Here is a 10,511-nt window from a genome sequence, read left to right on the forward strand (position 1 = left end):
CTGGCGGTCCTCTTTTTGCTGAGGAAAACTGGCCCTGAGCTAACATCTGTGCCCATCTTCCTCTACTTTATATGTGGGATGCCTACCACAGCATGGCTTGCCAAGCAGTGCCATGTCTGCATCTGAGATCCGAACCGGCAAACCAAGGGCCTCTGAAGTGGAACGTGCACCACTGCGCCACCAGGCCAGCCCCAGAACAGTAACTTCTTGAAATGACGTAGTGCTGACTGTGGAGAATATAAAAGAAAGAATGGAAACATAAGAGAATAAGAAACTATTAAAACAAAGTATATTAGAAAAAGAAATTAATAGAATTTCCAGAAATTAAAAAATATAGTCATTGAGTTTTGGAAAATCTGTTAAATAGCATATCAAATACACTGAAAGAATGTTCTAAAATTGTAAGATAGGTGTAAGGAAATTATCCAGGATGCAGTACAGAGAGAGAAAGATAGAAAATATAAAACAAATGTAAACAGTGAAGATTCAACATACATCTGACAACCATTCTAAATTGAAAGACTAAAGAGAGTGAAGGATAAGCAATATTCAAAGAGAAAATGACTAATTTATGAAATCCTCAGATTCAGGAAGCGCAAGCCTCAATCTAAAAATATAAAGATAAATCCACACAAAGACTTTTTAGTGAAACTGCAGAACATCAAAGATAAAGAGAAGAACTCAAAGGTAGGTTGAGGAAAAAAAGAAGATTATATAGATTGCACTAAGATTTCTCAGTGACAATGAAAGTAGCAAGAACATGGTAGGATGATATCTTCAAAACATCACAAAGGAAAGTAACTGCAATATGGAGTTCTATACCCAGATAAACTATCATTTAAATGTTAAGGTTAAATAATTGTAATTCTCGATAAAGATTAAGAGAATTCATCCTCATACATTCTCGCTAAATGAACAATAAAGAATATGCTTTAGGAAGAAGGAAATACAATCCACAAGAAAGATATGAGAAGCAAGAAGCAATGATGAGCAGGAAATACAAATAAAAAAGACAATGAGATACCACTCCGTATCCACTAGGATGGCTGTAATCAAAAAGATAATAGCAAGTGTGGGAAAGGATGTGGAGAATTAGAACGTTGCTGGTGGGAACTTTCCACAGTCACTGTGGAAAATAGGTTAGCAGCTCCCCAAGAAGTTAAACCTAGAGTTACCGTTTGACCCATAAATCTCATTCCTAGGTGTATACACAAGAGAAATGAAAACGTGTTCACACAAAAACTTTATAGACATAATCATAGCAGCATTATTCATAACAGCCCCAAAGTGGAAATAACCCAAATGTCCACCAACTGATGAATGGATAAATGAAAGGTGGTGTATAAATTCAATGGAACATTATTCCGCAATAAAAAGGAATGAAGTAATGATATATGTATGCTACAACAAGGATGAATTTTGAAAACATGCTAACTGAAAGAAGCCAGTCAAAAAAACCCCACATATTGTATGATTTCATTTATATATAATACTCAGAATAGGCAAATTTAGAGACAGAAAGTGGATTAGTGATTGCATAGGACTAGAAGGTTGAAGGGAATGAGAAATGACCATTAGTGGGTATGGTGGGGTTTCTTTCTGGGGTGATGAAATGTTCTAAAATTGATTGTGATAATGGTCACACAACTCTGTGAATATACTAAAACCCACTGAATTGTACACTTTAAATGAGTATACTGTATGGTATATGAATTATATCACAATAAAACTATTTTTTTAGAAAGCCATGATGAGCGAGGACATAGAGAAATATGGGTAAATCTAAATCAGCATTGACTGTTTAAAACAAAAATGCTACTAATTTTATATAAAAACAAGGTAGAAGAAAAATATTAGGTAACAATGAGCCATAAGACTGGAAGAAAAATGAGCAAAGTATTCTACCATTCTTCTATCAAATAACTTTATTTTAAAAATTAAAGAGTGAATGTTAAAATAATAGAAACAATGTATAATTTCTATATCTCCTAATTTAGGTGGAAAAGGAAATGAAGAACACGTGATCAATTTAATAGAAGGCAGGGAAGGAGACAGAAAAAAATAAAAATAATCCTGAAGAAAAGAACAAAGTAATGTGGTAGGAAAACTACAATTATATTTGTAGTTAAAAAAAAAAAGGAACTGCCACCTTAAAGTCTGGATAAAGAAGAAAATCTTGCTATACATTGTTGATGCTTAAACATAATGACCCTAAAATTCAGCAAAGTTGTGGGGTACAAAATCAATCCACAAAACTCAGTTGCATTTCTATACACTTGCAACAAACAATGTGAAGAGGAAATTAAGAAAGCAATCTCATTTACAATAGCATCTAAAATAAAATACATAAGCATAAATTTAACCAAGGAGGTAAAAGGTTTGTACACTGAAGACTATAAAACATTGCTGAAAGAAATTAAACACCTAAATAAATTGAAACATATCCCATGTTATAGTATGTTAATAGTAGAGCTGTCAATACTACCCAAAATGATCTGCAAATTGAATGCAATCCCTATCAAAATTCCAACAGCCTTTTTTAAAGAAATGGAAAAGCCAATCCTCAATTCATGTGGAATTTCAAGGGGCCCCAAATGGCCAAAACAATCTGGAAAGTCAGAGGATTCACAATTCCTAATTTCAAAACTCACTGCAAAGCTACAGTAATCAAAACAGTGTGGTAGTGGCATAAGGATATACATATAGACCAATGGAATAGAATTGAGAGTCCAGAAACAAACCCATATTATGCATGGCCAGTTGATTTTTTGACAAAGGTATAAAGTCCATTCCATGGGGAAAGAATAGTCTCTTCAATAAACAATGCTGAGGTGACTGGATTTCCACATGCAAAAGAAGGAAGTTAGGCCCCTATCTCACACCATATACAAAATTAACTCAAATTGGATCAATGACCTAAATATAAAAGTTAAAACCATAATTCTTAGAAGAAAACAAGTGTAAATCTTCATGACCTTAGATGTAGCAATGGATTTTTAAATATTACACCAAAAGCACAAGCAGCAAAAGAGAAAAAACATAAATTTGACTTCAACAAAATTAAAAACTTACATGCAACAAAGGACATTATGAAGAAATTAAGAAGACAACCTATAGAATGGGAAAAAATATTTGCAAATCATATATCTGATAATGGTTTAATATCCAGAACATATAAAGAACTTCTAAAACTCAACAAAGAGACCAACAATCCAATTTAAAGGTGAGCAAAGGAGTTGAATTGACATTTCTCCAAAGAAGTTTACAAATGGCCAAGAAGTACATGAAAAGATGCTCAACATCCTTAGTCATTGGGGAAATGCAAATCAAAACCACAATGAGATACCACTTCACACCTACTAGGATGGCTATAATAAAAATAAATTTCTTAAAGGAAAATAAATATTGGCAAGGATGTGAAGAATTAGAAACCCTCATATATTGCTAGTGGAACTTAAAATGGTGGAGCCACTGTGGAAAATAGTTTGGGTGCCTCAAAAAGCTAAATAGAGAATTACCAAATGAGCCAACAATTCCACTGCTTAGTATATACCCAAAAGAATGAAAACAAGGACTGAAACAGATATTTATATACGAGTGCTCATTTGCAGCATTATTCACAATAACCAAAGATTGGAAACAACCCAAGTATCCATCAGCAGATGAATGGATAAACAAAATATGGTATACCTATACAATGGAATGTTCTTCAGCCATTAAAAAAGGAATGAAGTTCTGACACATGCTACAGCATTGATGAACCTTGAAAATGTTACCACTCCTATTCAACAATGTACTAGATGAGCTAGACAGCATCATATACGTTGGTAGATACTGTTGCAAGGGAAGAAACAAAACTGTCATTACATGCATATGATGTGATTGTCTACATAGGAAGTCCAAGAAAAATCTATAGACAGTCTAAATAGAAGAGTTAAGCAAGATTACTGGGTAAAAGATCAAAATACAAAGTACGAGTTCCTATATATCAGCAACAAACTCCTAGAACATGTAATTTTAAAGAAAAGTATAACAACCATATCAACAACAATTAAGGATTAAGAACATATCATACCAAACGTATAAGACTTATAGGGAAAAAATTATAAAACTCCATCGAAGGACATCTTTGGAGAACTATTTAAAGAAGGAGATAACCCATGTTAATGGATAGGAGCATTCACTATCTTAAAAATGTCAACTACCGTCAAATAAATCTATATATTTAAAGCAATTCAGATGAAAGTCCTAATATGATTTCTCACAGAAATTTTCATATGAAAAAGATAATATTAGATGACTACTTCATGCCATAAATAAATGAACAAAACATTAAAGACCTGATTGTGAAAAGCACAGCAGAATTGCTAAACTGTAGAAGGTGAACTTTTACGATATCACCATAAGCAAAGATTTCTCAAAGCACACATAATTAAAAGCAAAAGCTGCAACTGAAAGATGGACAATTCAACTACATTAAAATTTATAGCCTCTCTATGACTAAAGATAACCTAAACAAAATTAAAAGCAAACCACGTACTGGAAAAAGCTGTGTGCAAAAATAAACCTCAAAGGATTGGTATCTAGAGATTATAAAGAATTCCAGAGACTCAGTAAGAAAAATTGAAGGCATGCAACAGAAAAATGGGCATGGATATAAACAGGCAACTCACAGAAAAGATAATCAGAGAACTGCATCTGAAACAATGAGATAATAGTTCATACCTGTGATATCGACACACACACACAAAAAGTCTGAAAATAACAACTATTGGCAAAGACGGGAAGCTCTAAGAACCTCACACATTTCTAATAAGGATATAAACGGATGCAATTACTTTGAAAAGCAATTTGGCCACCTCCAGCAATTGTACTTCTAGGTACCTATTATAGAAAAAAAACTTTTGCACATGTGCACAAGGAAAGACAAAGTTGTCCATGGCAGAACTATTTATAATGGTGACAGTGCAGAAATAACCTTTCTCTCAGGAGAACAAGTTAAATAAACAACTATTTAGTTAAACACTGAAGTATTAAACAGCAGGTAAAAAACTACTTATACTACCACATACCAAAATTTACCATACAACTACAATCAAGACAGGATGTTATTGGTGCAAGGACAGAACAAAACAGAGTACAGAAACAGACTCATATATACATAGACATCCAATTTATGCCGCAAGTGCCGAGCAAATTCAACAAAATTTAAAATTTGAGAATATTAATTTAGTAGCTTTCTTTTTTATTCATTAGAAATTATTGATTGATCAAGGCAACAATTAGTTTAAATATACTTTTTTTAATGTTCTGGTTCACAGGAGCAGCAAACAAATATTAAAAACAGAACAAGAAAAAAGAAATATGCAAAAAAAACAAAAAAACAAAAAAACCCAAGACCTGTATCAGTGATTTTTATCTAAGAGGCTTTTTTCTTTTTTTTCTTTTTTTTTTAAAGATTTTATTTTATTTATTTATTTTTTTCCTTTTTCTCCCCAAAGACCCCCCGGTACACAGTTGTATATTCTTCGTTGTGGGTCCTTCTAGTTGCGGCATGTGGGACGCTGCCTCAGCGTGATTTGATGAGCAGTGCCATGTCCGCACCCACTGGGCCACCTGCAGCGGAGTGCGTGAACTTAACCACTCGGCCACAGGGCCAGCCCCGAGAGGCTTTTTTCAAACTATGAACTACACACAACCCTCACAACCCTCAAACTGGAAATTCTCATATAACTCTTTATTAGGATTCAGTTTCACTACAAGAAACCGAAAATAGCACTGATATGAACAAAATAGAAGTTTATTTCCCTCTTGTCAAGAAGCCTGGAGGTGGTCAGGGCAAGGCTGGTCAGTGTTAGCGTTGCAGGCTGTCTTTATCTTTTCGCTCCATCCATGCATGGATCCCATCGGAAGTTCACTTATGGTCAAAAATGGCTGCTGGAGCACCATTATTATGTTCACATTCTGTTCCAGTCAATGTAAAGGAAAGAAGGAAATGGCTCCTACTTTTAAGGACACTAACATCCCATCGTGCAGAACTTAGTCACCCATTATGCCTTTCTGCAGGAAAGCCTGGAAAATATAGTCTTCATTTTGGACAGCCATTTCCCAGCTAAACACTGAGTGTTCTGTTACTGAGGACGGAAGGAAGGGAGGGCGGGAATGACGCAGCAAGGGAGGCTTTTGAGAGACAACTTGCAGTCTCTGCTATGCCGTTGCACCACTACAAATCATTTCATGAGAGAGACTGTTGATGATAGTGCATATACTTTGTGGATGCCGATGGGGTTGAGGCAGAAAAAATGGTTGAGAACCGCTGACCTATAGGAAGAAGAAAATTAGAACAACTTACTGAAGGATGTATAAATTAATTCAACTTTTTATAGGGCAATTTGGCAAGAAAATAAAATAAGTGCAAAAATAAGATTTATGTATGAGGATGTTTAGCACTGTTTGTAATATGAAAAATGGAAACATCCTAAATGTCCCATCAATAGAGATTGAAAAATTAGAGTACATCCATATAATGGAATGTTATAGTGCCATGAAAAAGAATAAGACAGATCCTTATTCACTGCTGGGGAAATACATCTATGGAATATAATCAAGTTTGCATAACAGGCATATAGATTTTGATTCTATTTTTGTAAGAAAATAGAGACTAAATATAATAATAGCAAGCATCTATATAACACTATATATTAGGCAGTATTCTAAGCACTTTATGTCCATTAACTCATTTAATCCTCACAACAACCTTATGAAGTAGGTACTATTATTGTCCCTATTTTGCAGATGAGGATGTTCAGGCACAGAGAAGTCAAGTAACTTTCCCAGGATGACACAGCTCATAAATGTTGAAGCAGGATTTGAAGTTGGGCAGCCTGGATCCAGGAGTCTGAGTGCTTAACCACTATACATACTGAGTCTCTTCTACACACATTTACACATATATTCATATTCAGATCAGGATATATATATATATATATATATATAAAAGAAAATTGATAATTAGGAAAATTTAACCTTTTGTACTTTTCAACCCTCCCTGACTTCCTGCAATTCTCACCTCTGTCTGTCTCAACCTTCTTCACCTCCAATTCTCTCCAGCTCAGCCTTACAAGAGCTATCTATTAATTTCTGTGTAAGGTGTTAGCTGATTATAAAGCCATTAGAGCTAGGTAATTTACATTTTAATAGATAGTTCTTCAAAACCAAAGCAATTTTACAATCCAAAAGAATGAAGCCGTAATAGTGGAGCGACAAATGGTGAGACTGACCTCTTTGGGTAAGAGGGCCTGACTAAAATTCATTCAAATGAATGACCATATACACTCAGATTGTTAGTGTATGTATACATGAGTGCATGTGCTTGTAATTTGTGTCTATTCTCAATGTAATTCTGAAACTAGAAATGAAAACTCTGCTTTCACATTTTGCTTATTCTGTAACAGAAGCCATTATAAAAATGAGAACTCTGGGAGCCATGGTTCTCACTGTAGAAGAAAGATACAAGGAGGGAAGGGGTAAAGGCAAATAAGAACCATGTGAAAATGGTTTGGAATTAAAGGTATCCATATGTATTGACATGAAGTCATAACTTAATAGATATAGGTGAACCATATGAAATTGCATTTTTCCTAAAAAGAGCCTAGAAGCAGTGACATTTTAGTGGCAATGAGCACACCAAACACTGAGAGTTTGTTTTCTAAATACCATTACCCTCTAAAAGGAACTAGGGCTCCTTGGGGGAAATTACTAAGTCCAGGGCTGGGGCAGAGACAGTATTGGATCCTGGAACATCTTGTTGTATCGGAAAGTAAGGAAGTGCTCAAGGAGTTATGAGATATGTTCAAAAGATCATAGGAGTCACCTGAAGGGGTTCCTACTAGCCAAATCTGGGAGAAATTCAGTATCAAAATGAATAAAATTATAACCCATTAAATAACATGTTTACTTTGAAGGAAGGAAAAAAGGAGAAAGGCAAGCTCTTTCTTACAGCAGAATGCCAAATAAGAAAAATAGAAGAAATGATGACGTTAGAAATGACCATTTTGGGGACCGGCCGGGTGGTGCATTGGTTAAGTGCACACATTCTGCTTTGGTGGCCCCGGGGTTCGCTGGTTCGGATCCCAGGTGCGGACATGGCACCGCTTGGCAAGCCATGCTGTGGTAGGCGTCCCACATATAAAGTAGAGGAAGATGGGCATGGATGTTAGCTCAGGGCTAGTCTTCCTCAGTGAAAAGAGGAAGATTGGCAGCAGTTAGCTCAGGGCTAATCTTCCTCAAAAAAAAAAAAAAAAAGAAATGACCATTTTGCAACTATGATAGTAATAACTGAATCAGGTAGGAGTCAGCAATGGATGCAAAAACTAGTAGATGAAAATTTGATGAGAAAAGGGATATTTACATAGTCTTATTTTCCCAGAGACTACTTATTAACTTTACGGTGATGATAACATTATAGTAGAGAAACCTAGTGGACACCATATTAACCAAGTGATCAAAGTTAACATCATCAACAACAAAACAAATTGATATCATGCGCCTCATGTGATGCACTAAGTGGGACACAGCCTCACTCATCCATCTTCCTGCCAGGACTGCAACAATCTCAATCTAATCCTGAGGAAACATCAGACAAGTCCAAACTAAGCATCATTCTACAAAAACAACTGGCCTGTACTCAAAAAATGTCACCATCAGGAAAGACAAAGGAAGACTGAGAAACTGTTCCAGATTCAAAAAGACGAAATGGATATGATACTTAAATGCAATGAGGATCTTTAATCAGGGGGGAAAAGTGGTGTAAAGGATATTATTGGGAACATTGGTGAAATTTAAATATGCACAATATATCAGATAATAGTATTTTACCAGTGTTAAATTTCCTTAATTTGATCATTGTTCTGTGGATTATGTAAAATAGTATCACATTCTTAGGAAATACACACTGAAGTACTGTGGGTAGAAAAGCATGATGGTTCAGAAAATAATAATAGCAACAATGATAATAATGTGTGAGTGTGTAGAGAGAGAAAGAAAATAAGGCAAAATATTACTTTATAAATATTACTTTATTTATCTGGGTGAAGGCTATATGAGAGCTCTTTTATTATTCTTTTACCTCTTCTGTAATTTTGAAAATAATTCAAAATTTAAAAATTTAAAAGTGAATATTTTGGTATATCCATACAATGAAATATTATTTGGCCATAAAAAGGAATGGAATAGGGGCCGGCCCGGTGGTGCAGTGGTTAAGTGTGCATGTTCTACTTTGGCGGTCTGGGGTTCACTAATTCCGATCCTGGGTGTGGACATGGTACCACTTGGCAAGCCAAGCTGTGGGAGGTGTCCCACATATAAAGTAGAGAAAGATGGGCACAAATGTTAGCTCAGAGCCAGTCTTCCTGAGCAAAAAGAGGAGGATTGGCAGCAGATGTTAGCTCAGGGCTAATCTTCCTCAAAAGAAAAAAAGGAATGGAATACCAATACATATACAACATGGACGAACCTTGAAAACATTTTGCAAAGTGAAAGATCCAGTCACCAAAGACCATATATCATATGATTCCATTTATATGAAATGAAATGTCCAGAGCAGGCAAATCCATAGTGACAGAAAGTACATTAGTAGTGGCCAAGTGGTAGGGGGAGAGGAGGGAGGGCAACAGGGAGTGACTGTTAACCAGCACAGGGTCTCATTTTGGGGATAATGAAAGTGTTCCAGAATTAAACAGTGATGATGTTTGCACAACTCTGTGAATATACTAAATATACTAAACATTGAATATACTATACACCGAATTGTACACATTAAAATGAATTTTATGATATGTAAATATATCTCCACAAAAAATGTGAATGTATAAAAAAATAGGGGGACTCAAAGGAAGGTTACTACACAAAGTTGTCATTATCTCACCTCCCCTTTCTTGCTCTTTCCCTCCAAACACATATATAAACCAAAAGGCTTAAAATTGGACATTTTCTGTCTTTTAAAAGAGATTTCATAAGATGCCAATTGTTCCATATTTACAATTTGTTGTTTTAACACCAAGATTTGTCATGTTCTTAGGTAGTCCTGCCTTGCTGTGTTTCATTCACAAATATGCATATGTCTTGCTCATTCCCACATGCTCTTAAAACATTTCTCAAGCACCCACAGTGTTGCAGTCTGCCCATGTTGGCAGGGCCTATATCCTGAAAAAATCTGCCTCTTTCCCATTGCTGTAAGAAACAGAGAAAAACAAGGCAAAAATCCCTCATTACTTTGCCATATCGGTTTTATCAGCTGTAACATAAGAAGCACGTGACTCTGTTTCTTTAGAACCAAAGATCAAAGACAGGTGCCTCACTGGAAGCACTTCACTTAAATCATAAATGTTTTTAACCCTACTGCCCCACGGAAGATACCATGGACTTTCTTATGATGGTTATGTTAAACTCAAGTGTTTGGTTATTGATTGCAAAGGGTATATCAAGTTCACATGACACACAGTGATCAAGAT

Source organism: Equus caballus, chromosome 1 (assembly GCF_041296265.1).
Source record: "Equus caballus isolate H_3958 breed thoroughbred chromosome 1, TB-T2T, whole genome shotgun sequence".
Lineage (NCBI taxonomy): Eukaryota > Metazoa > Chordata > Mammalia > Perissodactyla > Equidae > Equus > Equus caballus.